Source organism: Mesoplodon densirostris, chromosome 18 (genome assembly GCF_025265405.1).
Source record: "Mesoplodon densirostris isolate mMesDen1 chromosome 18, mMesDen1 primary haplotype, whole genome shotgun sequence".
Classification (NCBI taxonomy): domain Eukaryota; kingdom Metazoa; phylum Chordata; class Mammalia; order Artiodactyla; family Ziphiidae; genus Mesoplodon; species Mesoplodon densirostris.
This window is the reverse complement of record NC_082678.1, coordinates 36,242,927-36,256,394: the sequence shown is the minus strand read 5'-3', so window position 1 is coordinate 36,256,394 and position 13,468 is coordinate 36,242,927. Positions and strand designations below refer to the sequence as shown.

At 47.9% G+C, this 13,468-nt stretch overlaps 1 protein-coding gene across 5 annotated transcripts in view; it reads left to right on the top strand.

The window, feature by feature from the left end:
* SHMT1 (serine hydroxymethyltransferase 1) overlaps nt 1–13,468 on the top strand; it is a 62,876-nt gene that overhangs the window by 26,294 nt on the left and 23,114 nt on the right. For 2 of the 5 annotated variants that reach the window (XM_060081958.1, XM_060081959.1), the window contains exon 1: nt 13,267–13,400. The exons of the other annotated variants lie outside the window; for them this stretch is intronic. The gene's annotated coding sequence lies outside the window, so the exon portion shown is untranslated. Of the gene's footprint in view, nt 1–13,266; nt 13,401–13,468 lie in introns of those variants that run through there. 5 annotated transcript variants of the gene reach the window in all.

Sequence of the window (13,468 nt, the reverse complement as noted above, 5' to 3'; positions counted from 1 at the left end):
TTTTCGTATTATCTTCCTGTTATTGATTTCTATTTTGGTTCCATTGTGGTCAGAGAATACACTCTGTGATTTCAATTCTCTTACATTTGTCACAGTTTGTTTTGCGGCCCAAGATGTGGTCCACCTTATTTGCAGTCACTCGAAAGCACGTGTAATCTGCTGTTCTGTTGTTGGGTGGAGTGTCTGAGAAGTGTGAATCAGGCGCAGTTTGTTGATGGTGGTGTTGGGTTCTTCAGTATCCTGGCTGGTTTCTATCTGAGGCTTGTTTTAAAGTTTTGCTAGAGGAAGGTAGGTTAGCTTTCACCCAGGGGTAGTTTGGACTTACTACTCAGACATGCTGGCTCCGGGGTGTCTGCTGTGTTCCCCCGGCCAGCACTGAGGAAGCTACTCTGGCTGCTCAGAGCTTGAACATCTTTCCCTGTGAACTCTGGGAATTTGTCAGCTCACAATTCCCTGGTTGTACGTCTCTGTGAAGTTTTACTCTGTGCATGCAAGTCACGCACTCGGCAAAACTCCAAGGAATTCCACACACAAAGGAATGCCTCATTCTCCCCAGCCCTGATCTCCACCCCCTCCACCCACCGAGACCACCAGCCTCTGTGCCGTCCGCTCTCTGCACCCAGGATCGCCTCTGCTCACCCGGCCAGGGCAGACCCAGGCTCCCCCTCCCCCTTTCTCATGAGTCCGAGCCCCTGACCCCTGGTTGTCCAGAGTTTGCAAAGAGCTCTTTGATAGGTTTTGCCCAGTTTCCTAGTTGTTTATCATGGAGGGTTAAATGCAGTCCTTTCTACCATATCATGCCTGGAAGAGGAAGTCTGTTTCATATTGTTAACATTCTGAGAATAATAATGTCACATGGCAACATGGGGAAGTGATGGCAGTGGAGTTTCAAGTTCTCCTTTTATTTTAAGTGTTGCTGAATAGGGAAAAAAGAAAAGGCAGTTACATAGGCAACCTGATGTCAGGGATGAAGCAGTGGATGGAACTCCAGCCGTCCTGCATGGTCCTGCGTCCTGTCCACCTCCCTTCCACCTCCTGTCGTCTGGAGTCAGACCTGTGGGTCTGACGTGATCCTCACTCGGGGCGGGCTTCCTTGCCCCCCGCAGCAGAGTTAGTGGGTCTCTTCTTTGCCACTCCCTCTGCTGCCTCATTCACTCGCTCCACCCTCACCCCAGTATTTGTCTCCTTCTCTTCCAACACCTGTGACCCTTCACCCAGATGGTCACCTCAGCCTGGGTGTGGACGAGCTGGTCTGGGGAGAATGTGTAGGAGAACAAAGACCATAGATGGTGTCTGGAGATCCCAACGCCTGGAGGAAAGCAGAGGAAGAGAGAGGAGCCCAAAGTGGACTTGATAAAAACTCAGAGAGGTCAATCGACTTACTCAAAGCCACACACATTCACTTCGCATGCCTCTATGCGCCTTTGTGGGAAAATCAAGGCTAACATTAGCCGGTTTGCACTGGTTTGGCCATCCTTGTTTCTAGCTGGCATCCACTCTCACTGACCTCTGTGGCCTCTCCTAATTGGTTAGATCCACTCTGCACGAGGCCTGCCCCCCACCCCCGGCCCCGGGCAGGTAACATTTTGATCTGCTTATGGAAGTGTACTCTCCTCACCCAATATTGGTTGTGACTCCAAATCCTCCTCCCGCTATAGCCTCAGGAAGAGACAGCACAGCAGAAGGCAGAGAGAAGAAAGGCGTTAGTTCTTGATTTTTGAGTCATTTGGGAACTTCCTCACAGAGCAAATGGTTTGAGAGAAAAGGGTTTGAGTGGCAGAGGGGAGGCCTTGGGCTTACAAACACCTTCCTTCTCTTGAGATTTAGAGCAAACAGGACACCTGGTGAGTAAGACAGTTTCCCATCCCACCGAAGCCTCTAAAATGAAAGGAGTTTCTCTGTGCTGGAGAAACAAGTGGTCTGGAGGGGAACAGCCAGGGATGCAGGGAGCTGCTGCTCCTGGCTGTGCTGTGTGGCTGGCTGGCTGCTGTGGGCAGTGGGTAAATAAAGACCCCTGATGGCTTTGGATGGGCTGGGAGTGGAGAGGACTGTGCTCGGGGAAAGGCAGGACCTGGGGGTCTGGGTCCAGTCTCGAGTAGAGATAGTCATGTGGGCTGACTCATAGCCTAGCAGGGCACTGAGGGGGTAGGCACAGGATTTCCCAACACCGTGTGGGCACAGGGGAGGTGGGGGCGTTACAAAGCCAAAGAGGCTGGGTGGTGGTAGGGTACACAGAGTGGACATGACTGAACACCTCAGGGACCAAGGCCACGAATGCACCAAGGATGCCAGTAATTTGCGTAGAAGTGGACACTGCTGGCCCAGTCCATGCTGGGCACCACATAACCCTTGAACTTCAATGCAGCAGCAGGAATAGTGGAGGAGACTGTTGCTGACTGAGCACCAGCTCCAAACACTTGGCAAGGTGAGACTTCAACGTAAGGCAGTATCGAAAAAGAACACAGCTACGTTTCTTGTCCATCCACATTTGTTGTTTGAGATCCGCACGCGCTGCACTCCAGTCTCAAACATTCAGATGTATTTCTTCTGCACTACTACGTGTCGTGCCGGGCTCCAGGATGGCTGCAGCACTTGCCACACAGCACTGTGGACCCAGCCAAGCTCCAGAGACCGACCTCACTTTGCATCCCGTCTCCGTCACACTAACCATGTGATTGTGGGTTGTCTGACTCTCAATTTCCTCATCTGTAAGTGAAGCTAATGATATAACTTGGCAAAATAGAACTAAAAACAAAACCTTCCCCCAGCCCAGACGTCTCCACAAAGGCACTAGAAAAAGAAAACTCTTTTACTGTTGAATAGGCATTAAACTAGAACGTGATAAGCATCACAGACCACCTGTTAAGAGTTTGCAAAGACAGAAAGGAATCCACTCCTTACACAGACAAGCGCACTCTCCATTGCACATGTGTTCTTGAGCTAAACAATAACCAGCCCTCTAGTAAGAGGAACTCAACTGTACCATCTATCACATGTAATTCATCCTAATTTTACCTTGTAACTGGGGAGATTAACTGTGTCTCCAAGTGAGGGTCTTAGGCAGGAAAGAATTCAAGGGTGAGCCATAGTAAAGTGAAAGAAGGTGAGAGCAGCCCCAGTGTATGGGGTTGTTAGTTTTATTAATTTAATTTTATTTTTGGCTGTGTTGGGTCTTCGTTGCTACGCGTGGGCTTTCTCTAGTTGTAGCAAGACGCAGCTACTCTTCATTGCGGTGCATGGGCTTCTCATTGTGGTGGCTTCTCTTGTTGTGGGGCATGGGCTCTAGGTGCACGGGCTTCAATAGTTGTGGCATGTGGGCTCCGTAGTTGTGGCTTGTGGGCTCTAGAGCGCAGGCTCAATAGTTGTGATGCATGGGCTTAGTTGCTTTGCGGCATGTGGGATCTTCCTACACCAGGGCTCGAACCCACGTCCCCTGCATTGGCAGGTGAATTCTTAACCACTGTACCACCAGGGAAGTCCCAGGTTGTTAGTTTTTATGGGCTGAGTAACTTCATAGGCTAACAAGTGGGAAGATTATTCCAACTATTTGGGGGAAGGGGCAGGAATTTCCAGGAGTTGGACCATCATTGCCCACTTTTGGGCCTTTTGTGGTCAGCCTCGGAACTATCATGGTGCCTGTATGTGTGTCATTTAGATGCTAATGCATTACAGTGAGCATATAATGAGGCTCAAAGTCTAGTGGAAGTTGAATCTTCCACCATCTTGGGCTTAATTTGTTCTAACCAGTTTTTGTTGTATCCTCAAAGGCTGTGTCATTCTTCTAATGGTTGTACCCTTCCCCCTTCCCTCCTGTCTCATTCCTCTCTCAGAGATTTCACTCCCATATTCTTATCGGAAGAAGAGGGGTGACAGTCCATCTTCTGTAGCTTGTTTCAAGGCTGAATAGGGGTGTTGACCCTGCCTGTCAGGGAGTAAATATCTCTGGATGCCTGATCCAGGGGTCCCAGGGGCAGGACAGCTCCTTGTTTTGAGTCAGAGGGCAGCAAGGGCTGGAATCCTGGCATAATCATCATCTTGATGAGGAACTGTTGTAACTGCTCCATAGCCTTCCTACAAATCTTTTTTTTTTTTTTTTTGCAATACGCGGGCCTCTCACTGTTGTGGCCTCTCCCGTTGCGGAGCACAGGCTCCGGATGCGCAGGCTCAGCGGCCATGGCTCATGGGCCCAGCCGCTCCACGGCATGTGGGATCTTCCCGGACCGGGGCACGAACCCATGTCCCCTGCATCTGCAGGTGGACTCCCAGCCACTGCGCCACCAGGGAAGCCCCCCTACAAATCTTCTTGATGAAGCACTTTTGCAACAGCATCAGAGTACAACGGTAATTATCTATAGATGACAAAAGACTTAAAAAGCCACAGTTAAACACTTGATTACAATGTAATTGACAAAGAAACTCGATTACTGCTGTTACACACAACATTTTAAGATAATAACCAGAGGGACTTCCCTGGTGGTCCAGTGGTGAAGAATCCACCCACAGTTAGTTGAAGGTCAATGAACTTCAGTTAGAATTTGATATTTGGGAAGTTTGTCAAAAATATCAAAAAGCTTTCAAAGCACTTTGTCAAATAGGATCACGGGTCACTGTGAAACACTTATTCACTTAACCAAAATGACAGAATATTTCAAAAGCAAATACAGATCACTTAAATGCAAAGAACCTCATACAATCTGTCATCTAAAACAGGATTCCAAGAAAACTTTGTTCTCTTAACAGAGAGAGAACTAAACTCCAGTCTTGTACTAGCCTACTCTTAATAACAAAATCCATTTACCTAATGAAATTTAATCCAATCTTAGCCAATCTTGACCATGTACAAAAGCTTTTCTCAGGGTTCCTTTTCCATGAGCCTTCTACAACTTTTTGTATCCATACTATTTTGTCCCTTATTTTCTTTTCCATTCAGAAACAACCAGCTCTAGGACAAAACTAACCTTTTTCTCTTTAACAAAATGCATTTCCTCACACCTTCTTTTACTGAAAGCACACATCTTACTTTCCTGGATATAATGAAATGTTTCCCTTGTTATTTTTAAAAATATTTATTTATTTACTTGGCTGCATTGGGTCTTAGTTGCAGCACACGGGATCTTCGTTGCAGTCTGCAGGATCTTTTGTTGTGGCACACAGGTTCTTCATTGCGGCACATGTGGGCTTCTCTCTAGTTGTGGCGCGTGGGCTTCTCTCTAGTTGTGGCGCATGGGCTCTAGAGCATGTAGGCTTAGTTGTCCCGCGGCAAGTGGGATCCTAGTTCCCCGACTAGGGGTTGAACCCGCATCCCCCGCATTGGAAGGCAGATTCTTAACCACTGGACCACCCAGGAAGTCCCCCCCTTATTATTTTAATAGCTTTAATTACATACATTATAATTTTAACCCTTAAAAAGCTTAATCTCCAGTGAAAATCAAGAAGCAAGTAATTGTGATCTGTTTCTCATACCAGCTTCTCCTGATTGGGAAACTTATGCTTTAGTTTTCCTCTTCTAAGAAGGCAAGCATAGGTAAACTTAGACCTGCCCAGCAATTAATGTTCTAGTATTTTATCCTATTTGAAATGACCCAGATAGTCAATGAGTTCTCTTCATTTAACTTGGTTTAGTTTCAAGTTACCAAAATCTGGAGAGACCATATTAGACATTCCCAAAACATAATTATTCCTATAGAGTTTACCTAAAAACTCTTATCTCATTTACATTTACTTTCCTTAAAAGTTTCTTGGGAGTTCCCTGTTGGTCCAGTGGTTAAGACTCTGGGCTTCCGGGACTTCCCTGGTGGCACAGTGGTTAAGAATTCACCTGCCAATGCAGGGGACATGGGTTCGATCCCTGGTTAGTGAAGATCCCACATGCTGCGGAGCAACTAAGCTGATATGCCACAACTACTGAGCTCGCATGCCACTACTGAAGCCCATGTGTGCTCCACAGCAAGAGAAGCCACCGCAATGAGAAGCCTGTGCACCGCAACGAAGAGTAGCTCCTGCTCGCCACAACTAGAGAATGCCTGTGTGCAACAATGAAGACCTAACGCAGCCAAAAATAAATAAATAAAATTAATTAATTAAAAAAAAAAGACTCCGGGCTTCCACTGCAGGGGGCATGGGTTTGATCCCTGGTTGGGGAACTAAGATCCTGCATCCCATGCAGTGCGGCAAAAAAAAAAAAAAAAAAAAAAAAAAAAAAAAATCAAGTTCCTTAAAAGTTTCTTCACATTGAGTTACTTTCCTTGTTGGCAAATTTGCAACAGGCATAAGGTCTTATTTGACCTCTAGTAAGCCTAGGTACAGCAGAAATAGTATACTTAACATTGTAAAGACACATCTGTATTAATCAAACCAACAAGCTTAAGCAAGCTTCAATACCAGATATAGATTCAGTATTGAGTATTTCCCAGTTTCATTCTGAAATTCATTCTGGCCAGTTTCTTTTATATTTCTGAGTATCTATATAAGCGCTTAATTTCCTTTAAGCCACTTAAAAGATATATTTATTTATTTATATTTTTTGGCCGCGTTGGGTCTTAGTTGCGGCACGCGGAATCTTTCGTTGTGGTGCGCTGGCTCTTTGTTGCAGCGCATGGGCACATTTCTAGTTGTGGCATGCAGGTTTTCTCTTCTCTAGTTATGGCCTGTGGGCTCAGTAGTTGTGGCGCACAGGATTAGTTGCCCCGTGGCATGTGGGATCTTACTTCCCGGACCAGGGATCAGGGATCAAACCTTGTCCCCTGCATTGGAAGGCGGATTCTTTACCACTGGACCACCATGGAAGCCCCCTTAAAGCCATTTAAACAGAGCTCTTTTACAGATTAATTTTGGTAAGATACATACAGATATGCAAACAAACAGAGACATCATAGTTCCCATTCCAAAGTTTTAGCCATGAATCAGGTACAACAATGTAAAATCCATCAGTTGCAAAAGAGGTAGAATTCAAATCGGGTTTCTGGTAGATGGAACAAGTCAAGGTCACCCGTCTGGATGGTAATCCCTTTTAACTAGTATTTATGAAAGACACTTAAGACCTCTATTTGTCCTTGACAGTCAAGCTCCAAATTACCTACCCCCTTTCCTGAAATTTGCATTTTAAAAAGAAGGCAGAGATAAGGGTTCCAGGAGAAGATCAGGTAGAACATTTGCATCTCAAAGGCGTGAAGAGAAAGGCATGTTCCTCCTAGGATGATTTTGTTCCCTTAAGGCCAGAAAAAAATTTTTCCCTCAATACTTACAAGCCTCTTAAGATAAGTAGGGGAGGTTTGGGGAGTGGTAAAAGGATTTGTGGGTTTCGGATTATTTGGAGCCACACCTCTGGTCCTGTAAAGACTAGATTTGTAAAATAAGGACAGCTTTTTGTGTTTTCTCTCAAAGAATTTGGTGGCCACCTCAATGATACCAAAAGACTGACACCTAGGTTGGAATGTTTCACTTTCCCTCATTTACCTTAGGGGAGAAGGCCCTCCCCACCAAAATTCCTATCAGCTATGGTCAGTTTAGTCAGACTGGTGACCTCCCATTTTGTTAATCTATTTGCAAACACTTTTGAGCATCCACCCTGGGTTGAAGACATTTTCTAATTATGGCCCTCAGTTCGGCCTTTGATCTGAAGAGGCTGGCCTACAGCCTCACGTGGTCCCACTTCTAAAGGTAGCCTGACTATTTTTAGTCCATTCCACTTATCCCATGGTTACCCTCTACTACAGAGTGGAGGCATTTGTGGCATTATGTGGTTGTCTGGATTTGTCCACTCAAAGGCAAAGAGGTATCGGGAGTCTGGGTGCAGGGGGATGCTAGAGAAAGCATCCTTTAGGTCTAGCACTGCGAACCAGTTTGCAGTCTCTGGAACTTGGGTCAATATGGTATATGGATTAAGGACTATAGGGTGAGGGTGAACTGGAACCACTGCCTCATTAACTGCCCTCGGGGCTTGAACAAACCTGTATTCTCCACTCCGTTTCTTATGGGCAGAATGGGGGTATTACACAGAGATCAGCAGGGTCGGAACAGCCCATATTTTAAGAACTTGGTTATTAAAAGTTGGATACCTGTTGAGCCTTGGGCCTCAAGGGACCCTGTCTCTTGCACAGGTAATCAGCATTGGGTCTGAACGCGATATGAACTGGGGGCACATTAGTAGCTTTGCCAGGACCTCAGTGTCCCAGACAGTGAGGTTCAGTTGAGATACAATATGGGGTGGAATGGAGACCTCCTCTAGCTTGAGACTGAGGCAGGTTCCCATGACTGGGTGCCTTCTCTGTGAGGGTCTCCAAGTTTGGAGTACTGTCTGGAATTTAGTGAGCAAGTCCCTTCACAGCAGGGGATGGGGCACTCAGACATGAGCAGAAACTGATGTGCGAGGGTAAAATTTCCTAGCAAGCAGCTGGCGGGGGAGGGGGGGCGGGGTGTGTGTGTACTGAGTCACTTGGTTTGGGCCATCCATAAACCCCCGTTATCATACAGGATTGTACAAGGGTCCAGGGAAATCGGTTAGCACAGAGTGGGCAGCCCCCGTATCTAATAAGAAAATAACTCTCGTACTGGCCACGTCAAGGGCTGCCCGAAGCTCCTCCGGAGACATGACCAGGAGTCCTTTGGGAGCCACTGAGGGTCCCAGGCCCCATCAGTCTTTGGTCCTGTCAGCCATCGTTGGTGTGGGAGCCCTGAGTCGCCTTTAGGACTGAGGGCAGCCCCACTTCCAGTGGTCCTTGTGTTTACATTTTGGACAGGGTACTTACTGCTGGCCCTCTTTCTCATGGGTGACATTCATCTTCCTGGCTGAACTTCAAACAGATCCCTTCTTGGCAGGGCCGTGGCTCAGATCCAGATTTCCTGGATCCTGTGCCTGCCATGGGCTTTCTCAAGGGAGGGTAACCCTGAGGTGGTGCAGGGGCTAGGGCTGCAGCCAATAACTGTGCCTTTTCTTGTTGGCCCTGATATCCCAAAAATGTAAGAAGGGAGTATGCTGCCAGAGACTCTAGTGGGTGGAGCTCCTCAAGGGAGTGTCACAGAGATAAATCCTGATGGCAGTGTAGGAGATAGTATAATTGGCTTGATCCGTGATGGCCCCCAACTCCAGGGTAGGGGATCACGGCAAAAGAGGTGTTTAATTAAGCAGGGGAAACTGGGCTTGTGGCTGTCAGGCCATGAGAAAGGGTCTGTTTGGCAAAGACAACAGTGAGGTCCCTGTGGGCACCTGAAATCTTTCTGAGAAAGAAAAAGAGAAACAAATAGAGCTGAAGGGTAGGGCTGGAGCTGTAGTGATAACAATGCAAGGCAAAAGCTCCCCTCAGGGTATGGTCTTTGTGCTGTTGAGGAGGGACACCTCTTCACAGAAGTACAGCAGAGGTAACACCCCACCTGCTGGCAAAGCCTGGCAAGGAGGCTCCAGGACCTGTAGACAGTCTAAGAAATCAGGAGGGGATGAGAAAAGGAGGATATAAGAGAAATCTGGGACAGGAGGGAAGGTGTACAGCCAGGACACTTCCCAGGCCAGAGACTCATCGGCCCACTGAGAAAGGAGCTCCACCACTACCTCTGCTCAGGGGTTGATAAAGTCCGAGACCGCCATGTGTGACCAGGGGTGCAGTGAGGCCGTGAGCCCTGAGCGGCACCCAGGGAGGGCCGAGCCACACATCTAGCTGGAGGCTCCTGTAGTGCCCCATTTGGGCCCCCTGATGCAGTTCTGGCATTCTAGAACCAGGCTGAGACTAAGAACGAGTAAGGAGGCGGAATCGGGCTTGAAGAGCCGCGGACGGGAAACTCACCCAATCAAGTTGCCAATGGCTCGCCACGGTCTTAATTTGGAAGTCCGAGTGGTGGTCCCTGTGGATCATCTCGGGTCCAAAGAGATAGAGTGATGGGGAGAATGAGGGAGATTGAGGGGAGAAAAGCCCCGGGCCTGGCAGGCTCCTTCAGGGCCAGAGAGCTGCTCTCTGCCCAATCTCGCAGGCAGCGTCAGCCGCCGCCTAAGGGACAAGTCCCGGCCACCCTCCGAAGAGGGGAGCCATAGCTCAGAGGGCGGATCAAGACTATGCCCTTTGACGTCCCTTTTGTGGTCGCCACAAAAGATGTTGCAGGAGAATGGGGGAGTGAGAGGATAGTCATGTCTCAGGTCTCGCGCGAGTTCCTGGGACAGGACAGACCAGCAAGTGAGGGTCCTTGGCTTCACACAGGAAAGAATTTAAGGGCGAGCCATAGTAAAGTAGAAGTGAGTTTGTTTAGAGAGATATGCACACATTCCTCAGGCAGAATGCAGTCCCTTTCAGGTGAGAGCAGCACTGGGGTGTGGAGTTTTAGTTTCTCTGGGCTGGATAATATCATAGGCTAACAAGTGGGAGGATTATCCCAAGTATTTTGGAGAAGGGGCAGGGATTTCCAGGAATGGGGCCACTGCCCACTTTTTGGTCTTTTATGGTCAGCCTTCGAACTGTCTTGGTGCCTGTGGCGTGTCATTTAGATGCTAATGCATTACAGTGAGCGTATAATGAGGCTCACGGTCTACTGGAAGTTGAATCTTCCACTATCTTGGGCCTAATTGGTTCTAACCAGTTTTTATTGTATCCTCAAAGGCTGTGTCATTCTTTTGATGGTTTTGCTCTGCTCCTTCATTCCTGTTTCAGGAGGAACAACAAACTTCTCCTATCTTTATGACAGGAGGTAGTTTTGCAACTTAGAAGGAGGCTCCTACCCACCCACAGTCACTTGGAAATAGCTGTGCTGGATCCTTCACGTTTCCGTTTCAAAGAGATGGCTCCCAGGTTCTTGAGAACAACATTCCTGGGTCATAAATTTGACAAAAGACCTATCTAGTCTTCAAGAGGATTTATATACATTTCAAAGAGATGTTACCAAACTGAACTTGCATCTGCTCGCCTGATGCACAGCAAAGCCAACCTACTGACACAGGGTTGTGGTGAAATAAAGTATAGCATTTACCGCAGGGCCAAGTAAGGAGAATGGCAGCTCATGCTCAAAAGACCCAAACTCCCCAATGGTTTTCAAAGACAGTATTAGGGGTGAGGGTTCAAGGGTGTGTGATCAGCTCGTGACCATTCTTCTGATTGGTTGGTGGTGAGGTAACAGGGTAGTGTTTTGGGAATCTCAATTATCAATTTTTCGGCTCTAACTGGTCTGGGGTCTACGTGCTGGTGGGCAGCATGCAGCTAACTTCTTCCACCTGGTGGGGGTTTTAGTTTCTGCAAAACAGCTCAAGGATACTGCTCAGGATGTTATCTGTAGCCCTTGAGGAGGAACTAAAGGTTCTTAATTTGTTTATGGATAAACTATTATTATTTTATCTTGCTTGACTGCTTTCCTTTGTTTCTGCATTTTCTCACTTCTCTGATTAAATTTGCTTTTTGGAACTTGGGAAAGCTTAGGAGGCTAAAGCCTTTCTACAAACAAGAAGCAGGGGACACGGGGGTGGGGGTGGGGTGTCTGTCCCGTTGAAGGTCCTGCAGGGTCCTTCTTTGTTTCAAAGAAGAGAAAGCACTTAGAAGTTTTCTAAAGTAAATGCTCAAAGAAAATGGAGGGGAGGGAAATCTCTTATTTAACCTGAGGAAATTAAGCCTTTTATTTTAAATTTGTATTTATCTTTACAATCTACTTCCTGCTTGATGCTCTAAATTCCAAAAATCCATGGGGGAAGCGGGGGAGAATGGAGGGCAGGGGAACTAGGGGAAGGAAGGGAGTCACTAGGCAAAAAAGCATTTAACAAAATCATTCTCACTACAGTTGATCCTCGAGGAGGATGAGTTTGAACTGTGCGGGTCAACTGGTACGAGAGTTTTTTTTTTTTCTCTATAAATACTACAGTACTACATGATCAATTGTTGGTTGAATCCTTGGATGTGGAACCACGGACACAGAGGGCTGATCTTAAAGTTGTAAGTGGATTTTTGACTTTGCAGGCATGGGGGCCCCCAACCCCCAAGTTGTTCAAGGATTAACTTTATATGCATTGCAGTGCATGACTCCTGGAAATAACAGTGCCTTCTCTCTGAATTGTTATGGATCCCTACTCTCTCATTGTCTTTCCCTGGACTTTTCCGAATCAGCTTTGAATCCATTCACTGTGACATCAGCGACATTTGTTGCAACATTTTGGAAGTTGCTTGACATTATAAGAGGTAAAGTGTTGTAGGTACGTTGAGAACTGAAAGATCAGGAGCTGCTAAAGAAAAAAATATTCAATGACACAGTAAGGCAGATTTTATTCAAGGGGGCAGGGATATTTCAGTAGGTGTAGGGACCACTGCCATGGAATCTTGCAGTTGGGGATAGAGATTGGGCTCAACTCTGAACACAGCAGGAGCAGTGGAAATTTATAGCCAAGGAACATGGTGAGGTTGGTGGATGGAAAATTACTAAGAGGAAACATCAGGGGGGTGGTCAGGGTTTCTGACATCACATCAAGTTTCTGATGTGATGTCAGAAACTTGATGTTTCTGGCTAAACTGACCAGGCCTGGGTGATCAGACATCACCGAGGATCGTAGAGGATGAGGATCCAATCAGATAGGGAGAATGGGGTGGGGGGTAGGGTTCTGTCTAAACTGACTTAGCAGGATTCTTGCTTAATTAAATCCGACAACACAGAGACAAACAGGAAAGTCCAAAAGTCGGGCTTCTGTCAGGGAGAGAACTTTTGTCAGCTCTTTCCCTATATCGTGCAGGCCCTCGGTTTTTTAATTCTTAACAATGGTTTATATTATTGAGCCCTTACTGTGTGTCAGGCACAATGTCAAGTGTTTTAGATATGTCTATTATGAGTCCGCCCCACAGCCCTGCCAGGCAGATATAATTATCTCCAATTAAAAGATGAGAAGTATGAAACTCAATAAGTGAAGTGACTGGTCTAGGATTCTGTATGTGCAGAGTAATAGTGTCGGAGTTGGAACCCAAGTTTGTCCTATTTAAATGACCACTGTGCTAACCTGTAAGTAGGACAATGCAGAAGTTAAGTAAAGCAACAGAATTCACCCCTAATCCTCGGTCTTCTCGGAAATCCTCCGCCCCTAGCCGGCAGCCCGGGCGGATGGCACCATGTCCCCTGGCCCAGGTGAGCAGGGGCACCTCGCCACCGTGCTGGGCGGGGCCCAGCCCGCTGCAGCCAATAGCGCAGGCGCCTCCGGGGGCGGGGCTCTCCCGGTTTCGCGCTCTGACTGGACGCCTCGGGGGCAGGGCTCGCCGGGATGCGCGCTCTGATTGGGCGTTCCTGGGGCGGGGCCGGGCCGGGGCGGTGCGCGCCAGGTTCTGGTGCCTGCCTAACGCGCGGATCACGTGGCGGCGGGCGCGGGACTGTGGGTCTGGACTCCAGTGTCGCCGGCCGCAGCGAGGGGCGCGGTGTCCCAGGCTGCACTTAACCGCGGCTCCGAGAAGCGGGGTCGGGTGAGTGCGGAGCGCCTTGCTGGTGCCTGGAGTGAGGGGCCCGGCGGCAGTGCGCGCGCGCGGCCCCG